We start from the raw sequence: 9132 nt of genomic DNA, 5'->3' as shown, positions 1-9132 counted from the left end.
ATCAGTTGTGCTTCTTTCTATACATTAACAATGAACAATCTGGAAAGGAAATTAAGAAAACAATCCCAATTACAATAGCATAAAAATACTCAGGAATAAACTGAACCAAGGAGGCAAAAGACTGGTACACTAAAAACTACAAAATGCTGTTAAAAGAAATTAAAGATACAAATTAATGGAAAGGCATTCTATATTGATAGATTGGAGAACATAATATTATTAAAATAGCTATTCTACCCAAAGTGATCTACAGATTGAATGCAATCCCTAATCAAAATCCTAATGGCATTTTTTTTCAGAAATACAAAAATAAAACTCCTAAAATTCATACTGAATCTCCAAGTACCCAAATAGCAAAAACAATCTTGAGAAAGAAAAACAAAGCTGGAGGCCTTATACTCCAATGTCAAAACTTACCACACAGCTACAGTAATAAAAATACTATGGTACTACTTGTTTATTCTTGCTTTTATTTCTATTGCTTGAGTAGACTGTCCTAGGAGAACATTTTTGAGATGTATGCCAGATAATGTTTTACAGCCTATATTTTCTTCTAGGAGGTTTATTGTATCTTGTCTCATGTTTAAGTCTTTGATCCATTTTGAGTTGATTTTTGTGTATGGTGTAAGGGAGTGTTCTAGCTTCATTGATTTACGTGCTGCTGTCCAGTTTTCCCAACACCGTTTGCTGAAGAGACTTGTCTTTATCCCATTGTATATTCTTGCCTCCGTTGTCGAGATTAGTTGACCAAACGTTTGTGGGTTCATTTCTGGGCTCTCTATTGTGTTCCATTGGTCTATATGTCTGTTTTGGTACCAATACCATGCTGTCTTGATGACTGTAGCTTATGGTATTGTCTGAAGTCTGGGACTGTTATTGCTGAAGCCTCTTTCTTTTTCTTCAGTAATGCTTTGGCAACTTTAGGTCTTTAGTGGTTCCATATAAATTTTATTATGATTTGTTCTAGTTCTGTGAAATATGTCCTGGGTAATTTGATAGGGATTGCATTAAATCTGTAGATTGCCTTGGGCAGTGTGACCATTTTAACAATATTGATTCTTGCCATCCAGGAGCATGGGCTATCTTTCCATTTATTAAAGTCTCCTTTAATTTCCTTCATCAATGGTTTATATTTTCTGTGTATAATTCTTTCACCTCCTTGGTTAGATTTATTCCTAGGTATTTTATTACTTTGGGTGCTATTTTAAGGGGGATTGTTTCTTTACTTTCTTTTTCTGTTGATTCCTCATTAGTGTAAAGAAATGCAACTGATTTTTGAACGTTAATCTTGTAACCTGCTACCTTGCTGAATTCTTCGATCAGCTCTAGTAGTTTTTGTGTGGACCTTTTAGGGTTTTCTATATATAGTAACATGTCGTCGGCATATAGTGACACTTTTACCTCTTCTTTTCCAATTTGGATCCCTTTTATTTGTCTCTCTTGCCTGATTGCTGTGGCTAGGACTTCTAAGACTATGTTGAACAGGAGTGGTGATAGTGGGCAGCCTTGTCTTGTCCCAGATTTTAGTGGGAAGCATTTGAGTTTTTCACCGTTGAGTACTGGCTGTAAGTTTGTCATATATAGCTTTTATTATGTTGAGATTTGTTCCTTCTATACCCACTTTGGTGAGAGTTTTTATCATAAATGGGTGTTGAATTTTATCTGTTGAGATGATCATGTGGTTTTTGTCCTTTGTCTTGTTGATGTGATGTATTACATTGATTGATTTGCATATGTTGAACCACCCTTGTGGACCTAATTAAACTTACAAGCTTCTGCACAGCAAAGTAAACCATAAGTAAAAAGAAAAAGACAACCTACGGAATGGGAGAAAATTTTTGCAAATGAAACCAACAGAGGCTTGATCTCCAGAATATATAAGCAACTCATATGACTGAATAAGAAAAAAACAAACCACCCAATCCAAAAATGGGCAGAAGACCTAAACAAACAATTCTCCAAGGAAGACATACAAATCATCAATAGGCACATGAAAAAAATGTTCAATATTACTAATTATCAGAGAAATACAAATCAAAACTACAGTGAGGTATCACCTCACATCAGTCAGAATGGCCATCCTTCAAAAATCCACAAATGACAAATGCTGGAGAGGCTGTGGAGAAAAGGGAACCCTCCTACACTGTTGGTGGGAATGCAGTTTGGTGCAGCCGCTGTGGAAAACAGTATGGAGATTCCTCAAAAGACTAGGAATAGACTTACCATATGACCCAGGAATCCCACTCCTGGGCATATATCCAGAAGAAACCCTACTTCAAAATGACACCTGGACCCCAATGCTCATAGCAGCACTATTTACAAAAGCCAAGACATGGAAAGAGCCTAAATGTCCATCAACAGATGACTGGGTAAAGAAGAAGTGGTATATTTATACAATGGAATAGCAGCCATAAAAACCGACAACATAATGCCATTTGCAGCAACATGGATGTTCCTGGAGAATGTCATTCTAAGTGAAGTAAGCCAAAAAGAGAAAGACAAATATCATATGAGATCACTGATATGTGGAATCTAAAAACAAAACATAAATACAAAACAGAAACAGAATAATAGATGTAGAATACAAACTTGTGGTTGCCAAGGGGGCAGGGGGTGGGAAGGGACAGACTGGGATTTCAAAATCTAGAATGGATAAACAAGATTATACTGTATAGCACAGGGAATATATACAAGATCTTATGGTAGCTCACAGAGAAAAAAATGTGACAATGAATATACATATGTACATGTATAACTGAAAAATTGTGCTCTACACTGGAATTTGATACAACATTGTAAAATGATTATAACTCAATAAAAAATGTTTAAAAAAATTGTATGATACGGTCATAAAGACAGACATAAAGACTAATGGAACAGAACAGAGTCCAGAAATAAACTCACATGCATATGATCAAGTGATCTTTGACAAGTGTGGCAATGGTACACAATTGGAAAATGATAGTCTCTTTAACAGTGTTTGAAAAATGTGTACCTATATGCAAACAATGAAGATGGATTCTTACATCATATACAGAAATTAACTCAAACTGCATCAAAAGACGTAAATGTAATAGTTGAAACTATTAAAATATTAGAAGAAAATATAGGGGGAAAAGCTTCATGACATTGGATTTAGCAGTGTTTCTTGGATGTGACACCGAAAGCACAGGCAACAGAAAGATAAGAGGAAAAAGAGCAAACAGGACCACATCAAACTTACCGGCTTTTCTGCAGCAAAGGAAAGGAGTCAACAGAGTGAAAAGGCAACCTACAGAATGGGAAATATATTTGCAAATCATATTTCTGATAAAGTGTTAATATCTAGAATATATAAAGAACTCCTACAACTCTACAACAAAATAGAGCAATTTGATTAAAAAATGGGCAATGGACTTGAATAAACATTTCTCCAAAGAAGACTTTACAAAGGCCCACAAGACTGTGAGAAGATGCTCAACATTACTAGTCATCAGACAAATACAAATTAAAACCACAATGAAATATCATCTTACCCCTATTAGGATGGCCGCTATCAAAAACAAACAAACAAAAAAACCCCAGAAAACAACAAGTATTGGAGAGGATATGGAGAAACTGGAACCCTTGTACACCATTGGTGGGAATGTTATGGTGTAAACTAGTTTGGAGATTCCTCAAAAAATTAAAAATAGAATTACCAGATAATCCAGCATCCCACTTCTGGATATAAACCCAAAGAATTTAAACCTGGATCTTGAAGAGGTATTTGCATCCCCATGTTCACTGAAGTACTACTCACAGTAGCCAGATGTGAAAACGATGTAAATGTCTACTGATGGATGAATGGGTAAAGAAAATGTAGTATAGCCTTATAATCCAATATTATTTAGCCTTAAAAAGGAAATCTTGTCATATGCTAGACCATGGATGAACCTTGAGGACATTATGCTAAGTGAAATAAGTCACTCACAGAAACACAGATCCTTCATGATTCCACCTATATGAAGTATCTAAAGTTGTCAAACCCTTAGAAACAGAAAATAGAATGAAGTTTGCCAGGGGTTGTGGGTAGGATATACAGGAGTTTTTGTTCAGTGGATGTAAAGTTTTCACATTAAGATGAAAAAATTCTATAGAGCTGTTGCACAATATGGTGTGTACAATCAACACTATTGTCTTGAACACTAAAAATGGTAGAATGGTAAATTTTCTGTTATGTGTACTTTGAGTACAGTTGAAAAAAGGGACATGAGGAAACTGATGGTTAGATATGTTCATGATTTTGATTATGTTGATAATTTAACGCATGTCATCATATATTAAATCTTATGTTTCATGCTTGAAATATGTGCAGCTAATATGTATGTTAATTCTACCACAGTAAAGGTATTGAAACATTGTATGTATCTATTTTTTCAGATCTCATTTATTATTTCTTATGGATGACCTGATTTATATTCTTGGTTATTTTAGGGAGTCCCTCACATTTGAGGCTGTTGTGTTTCTAACAGAGAGGTAAATAGAAGATGTCGCCAGTCTGCAAATGAAGTGGTACCTATTCCTTCAGTTCGAGGACAGCCATAACTTCTAGCATGAAGCAAGCTGGTAGCAGAATATGGTGGAGAGGCTTAGCTATATGGGGCCTAGTACTTAGCATTTTTTCAAACACACGTACAGACATGCACACATTCACAGCTGACCTACCCTCATCCTCACTCCTTCATAATTCTAGGAACAGGCATACAAAATGATGCTCTGTAATGGCTGTTTGTGTAGTGGGGTTGTGGTGCTGGCTATGACAGTTTTCTGGAGGAGGCTTATAGCAGACCAAGAGGTAATCATAATGATTATTATCATGTTCTTCATAGTTCTGTAATGGTATAATTTTGTAACAAAATTTGGTAGTTACTTCCTGATGTTGAGCAAGGGCATTCATAACATACTCTAGGACTTCATTACAGGGCTGGGGTGTCTTCTGAGAAGGAGACACCCCAGGGAGACAAGATGGAGCTAGAAACAACTAAAGTCCTCTATTGTCACTGAAGTATTGGGGATAGGTGGTTATTGTTACTTTTTGTCCCCTCTGCCTCCACTGGGCCAGAGAGGGTATTATTCTAAATATATTAGAAGATTGTCACTCCAGGCTACTAGAATTGCTTCAAACTTTGAGTCTATCCTAGTCCATTGCTGGTTAGTTACTATGAACAGGGAATCTCTTTAAGACTATATTTTTGACCATCATTCCTAGGGTTTGTTAGGTCAATGAAGATTATTTCAGTCCATACTAGTGTTAGTTAGTTAACTAGTGTTCAGTTAACTAGTGTTAGTTAGTTAGTTAGTGTTAATTAATGTGAGGTATCCTTTCATCTTGAAGTGTCAACACCTATAGAATTACATATAAACAAATGCTTTTGGACCTCAGAAATAGTGGAGTAGAAGAAACTCTGTGCTCATCTACCCAGGGAAATGAGACACATTGACTGGTTAGATGAAGATAAACATTTGAGTAAAATTGTAATATACACAAATACCAGGTGTTTCTAATAGCCAAATATTTGCCTTTTTTTAGACCCAGACATCTGGCTGATTACATTTTTCAATAGGGTATTTTGGTAGATACAGCCTTAGAAATGACAAATGTAAAATAATGATGGTTATAATCATATGTCTGCCTTGTAACACTGACAGTGTTAAAAATGTAAATGGTTTATTTTTACATATTTAAGAAATAATTTTTTAAAAATGGGATCATGAGTGATTTTTGTAAGCATTGATTAATTTTCTTAAAAATATTTTTTGAAAAATACCAAAAATCACAAAGTCATCTAAGAGATGAAAATAAATAGAACAGAAGCTTAATCAAAAATGCAATAGTAGTAAGGAATTAGAAAAAAATAAGAAAACAGGAGAAAAAAGCAGGAAAAAGCTGCAATGTGAATAATTGCCTGGGCAACTTTTCCAATCCCAGATAATATGAACACTAGTGTTCTTTGAGACTGACCATGAGTGAAGTTTGACGTTTAGATAGTATATATTTACTTGTAATTATCCTCATCTAACATCTGTGTTAACTATTTCCTAAAGAGGCATTTATGACACATGGTTTTTGAAGGCTTAAAATTTAACTGTCTCTGTTAATTTAATACATGGACAAACAAGGGCAAGGGTATAGAAGTAGGGTCTATCTTTAAAATTTTTAAATTAAAGGAACTTTTCATCTTAAAATATTTGCAGACTTATGAAAATGTTCAAAAACAGCATTACAAATTCTCAAATACCCATAATCTTGAGTCTCTACATGTTAATATCTTACATAACCACAGTACAGCTATCAAAATCCAGAAACTGCCATTGATACAATATTATCTAATCTATAGACTTTATTTCATATTTTACCAATTAATGTTCTTTTTCTGGCCCAGGATCATGCATTACTATTGGTTTCCATGTGCCCTTCAATCTGGATCATTCCTCCAGTCTTTCTTTGTCTTTTATGACTTTGGTACTTTGAAAGAGTACTAGCCAGTTATTTTTGTAGAATATCCCTCAATTTGTGTGACATTCCTTCATGTTAAGATTAACACAGAAGTTACGTGTTTTTCTCAGTGCAGCATCAAGAGTTACATGATTAAGATTTTTCCCATTACTGGTGATGTTAACTTTCATGACTTGATTAAGGTCATGTTTGTTAATTTTCTTCTCTCTAAAGTTACCATTTTTCCTTTTGCAATTAGTAAGCATCTTGTGGTGAGATATTTTGAGACTACGGAAGTATCCTGTTTCTCATACTTTTGCCCACTAATTTTTAAAACTCCATTGATGACTCTTATCTACAGCAATTTGTTTGCTAAATGATGATTTTCTACTTCCATCATTCCTTCTACATTTCTTAGTTGGAATTCTAACATAAGGAAGAGTTATTCCTTCTACCTCATTCATTTATTTAATTATTTGTGTCCATATGGACAGATGGATTCTTATCTTTGTCTGTAAGCCATACTCCATTACTAACTTTATTATTTTGCTTTTCAAATTGTCTCAAATTTGGTAATCAGGAGCTCCTTCCAGTTGGCTTCTGTGTCCCTTTGACAAGCTCCTGCCAATTTTTTCAGTACTTCCTTACTTCCTGGCACCATAAAATACCCTAAGCTTACCTTTCATTCCTTTTTTAAAATTAATTTTTTTCCTTCCAGTTTTGAGATATAATTGATTAGGCTCACTTTTTTTTTTTTTTTTTTCTTTTCCCTGCCCCAGTCTTGGAATCAGCTTTTTCTCTAAGGAGTCCTGTTGCCTTCTATTGGAAACTATTTAGAATCTTGTATCTGGGTGTTACAGGTGCTCACGGCTACCAGAGTGTCATTGCTTTTAGGCCCTCAGCAGATGGATTTAGGGAATACCTAAACTTAGGAAACACAGGAACACATCTGTAGTTGAATGAGTTGTTACTGCTTATTGTGATGAGGGAGGCTGTACACTATGGTGAATCATGAGTCATCTTAACAAGAGGATGTAAGAAAGTACTTATTACAATATTTGGGCTCACGTCAGGTGTTTTAGGGAAGGGTTTAAGGAAGTGGGACTTTGCTCTGAAATGGGTGTTGTTACTAAGGGGGTAATTCTCTGGGAATCTTAAATTTTATCTGAACAGAAGTCTGTAGGGAGGCTAAGGCTGTAATTTGAGAAGAAGGGGTCAGTACAGTAGCCACAATAGGGGATGTTTAGTTACTTTTGTGGTTTGCAGTGATCTTGTTTTTGTGTTCAAACAAAATTGTACAAAGTATTTTTGGGTGCATCTGAGTCATTTCAAGAACATTCCTATCTTTGGGTGCCATGAGACAGGCACTCAGTGACTCTCTGATTTTGGTGCTCTGTGGGATTATTTATATTCTAAAGGACAACATCATGGCCTAGTTTTGAATGACAGCCAGTTAGTGGATGCCATGGGCCACTCTTCTATTTCTCAGTGTATTCACACACATCTCTTCCTTCCTCCCTTCCTCCCTCCCTCCCTCCCTCCCTCCCTTCTTCTGTGCCCCTCCCTTCCCCCCTTCACCAGTCATCTGTCTATCATCTAACCTGTCCATCAGCATCATCTGTTGAACTTAAAACCATGAGTTCATGATGGCACCTTCAACTATATCTTTCAAATCCATATTTCAAAAAAGAACTGAGTGGTGTTCAGAGTTCTGACTTTCCAGAGAAAGTACAGAAGATTTATATCTTAGTGGCAAATTATGAAGTTATAGGCTGCTCAGTCGTCGGCCGTAATGAAGTGTGACTCTACCTAATACATAGACATTGCCCCATTAGTTACTGAAATAATGTTAACTCTTTGAAGGTAGGAGCCTGAGCTTTCCCTTTCAGAGTTAAGTGTGTACCCAGTAGGTCTTCTCCCAGTTTTTGGTAATGGATGCCGTTAGCCACATTTGAAGTGTCTGCGCAGCTCAGGGATCCCTTTCCCTATGGCCTCGTTCCCAGCAGTCAGCTCTTGGGGCCCTGTTTATATGACCTTGCCACACTGTCTGTAGTTGATAAGACTAGAAATGGGAAACTGGATCATTTTGGGTCTTTTCCCTAGGAATTTGAAATTGGGTCTGGAATACCCCTTGAGACTACAGCTGTAGCACTGAATGTGGGAAAGCTGGCAACCATCTTATGTCTGTGATGTGGACCAAAGAAAAAGAGAAGGCGAGTTCACACACAGAAGAAGAAAGCAGATACCGGGGAATGGGGGAAGCAGAGGAGGAGTCTCTATAGCTTTCGAGACCTTGGTTCAGTTACCTTTCTAAGACTCTGGAACATTCTTATCCTTGAATGGGGATCACCATGAGACAGCTCTTCCTTCTTTATGGTTTTAATAGGTTGTGTTTAAACTGGTTTCTGATCCTTGCAGAAGTTTCCTAATGAAAAAATAGAGGAAATGATACTGTAGTGGTTATGGTGTGCCAGAGATAAAATTATAAAGCAGATGATTCTGAAGTTATTGACATCTTGAAAATACTTCAATCCTCAGAGACCTTTTTTCCTCTGGAGATGGTGTTCCTATGTGTCTTCTCTAAGTCTTCTGAAGCTGGAAGGCAGCTCTGTCTTCACCAAGGACTGGTATCCCTGGGGAATTATCTTCTGCTTTGCTTGGTAATTTGTAAATAG

Source organism: Camelus bactrianus, chromosome 9 (genome assembly GCF_048773025.1).
Source record: "Camelus bactrianus isolate YW-2024 breed Bactrian camel chromosome 9, ASM4877302v1, whole genome shotgun sequence".
Classification (NCBI taxonomy): Eukaryota; Metazoa; Chordata; class Mammalia; order Artiodactyla; family Camelidae; genus Camelus; species Camelus bactrianus.
The sequence above is the reverse complement of the archived record's forward strand: the minus strand, read 5'-3'. Positions refer to the sequence as shown.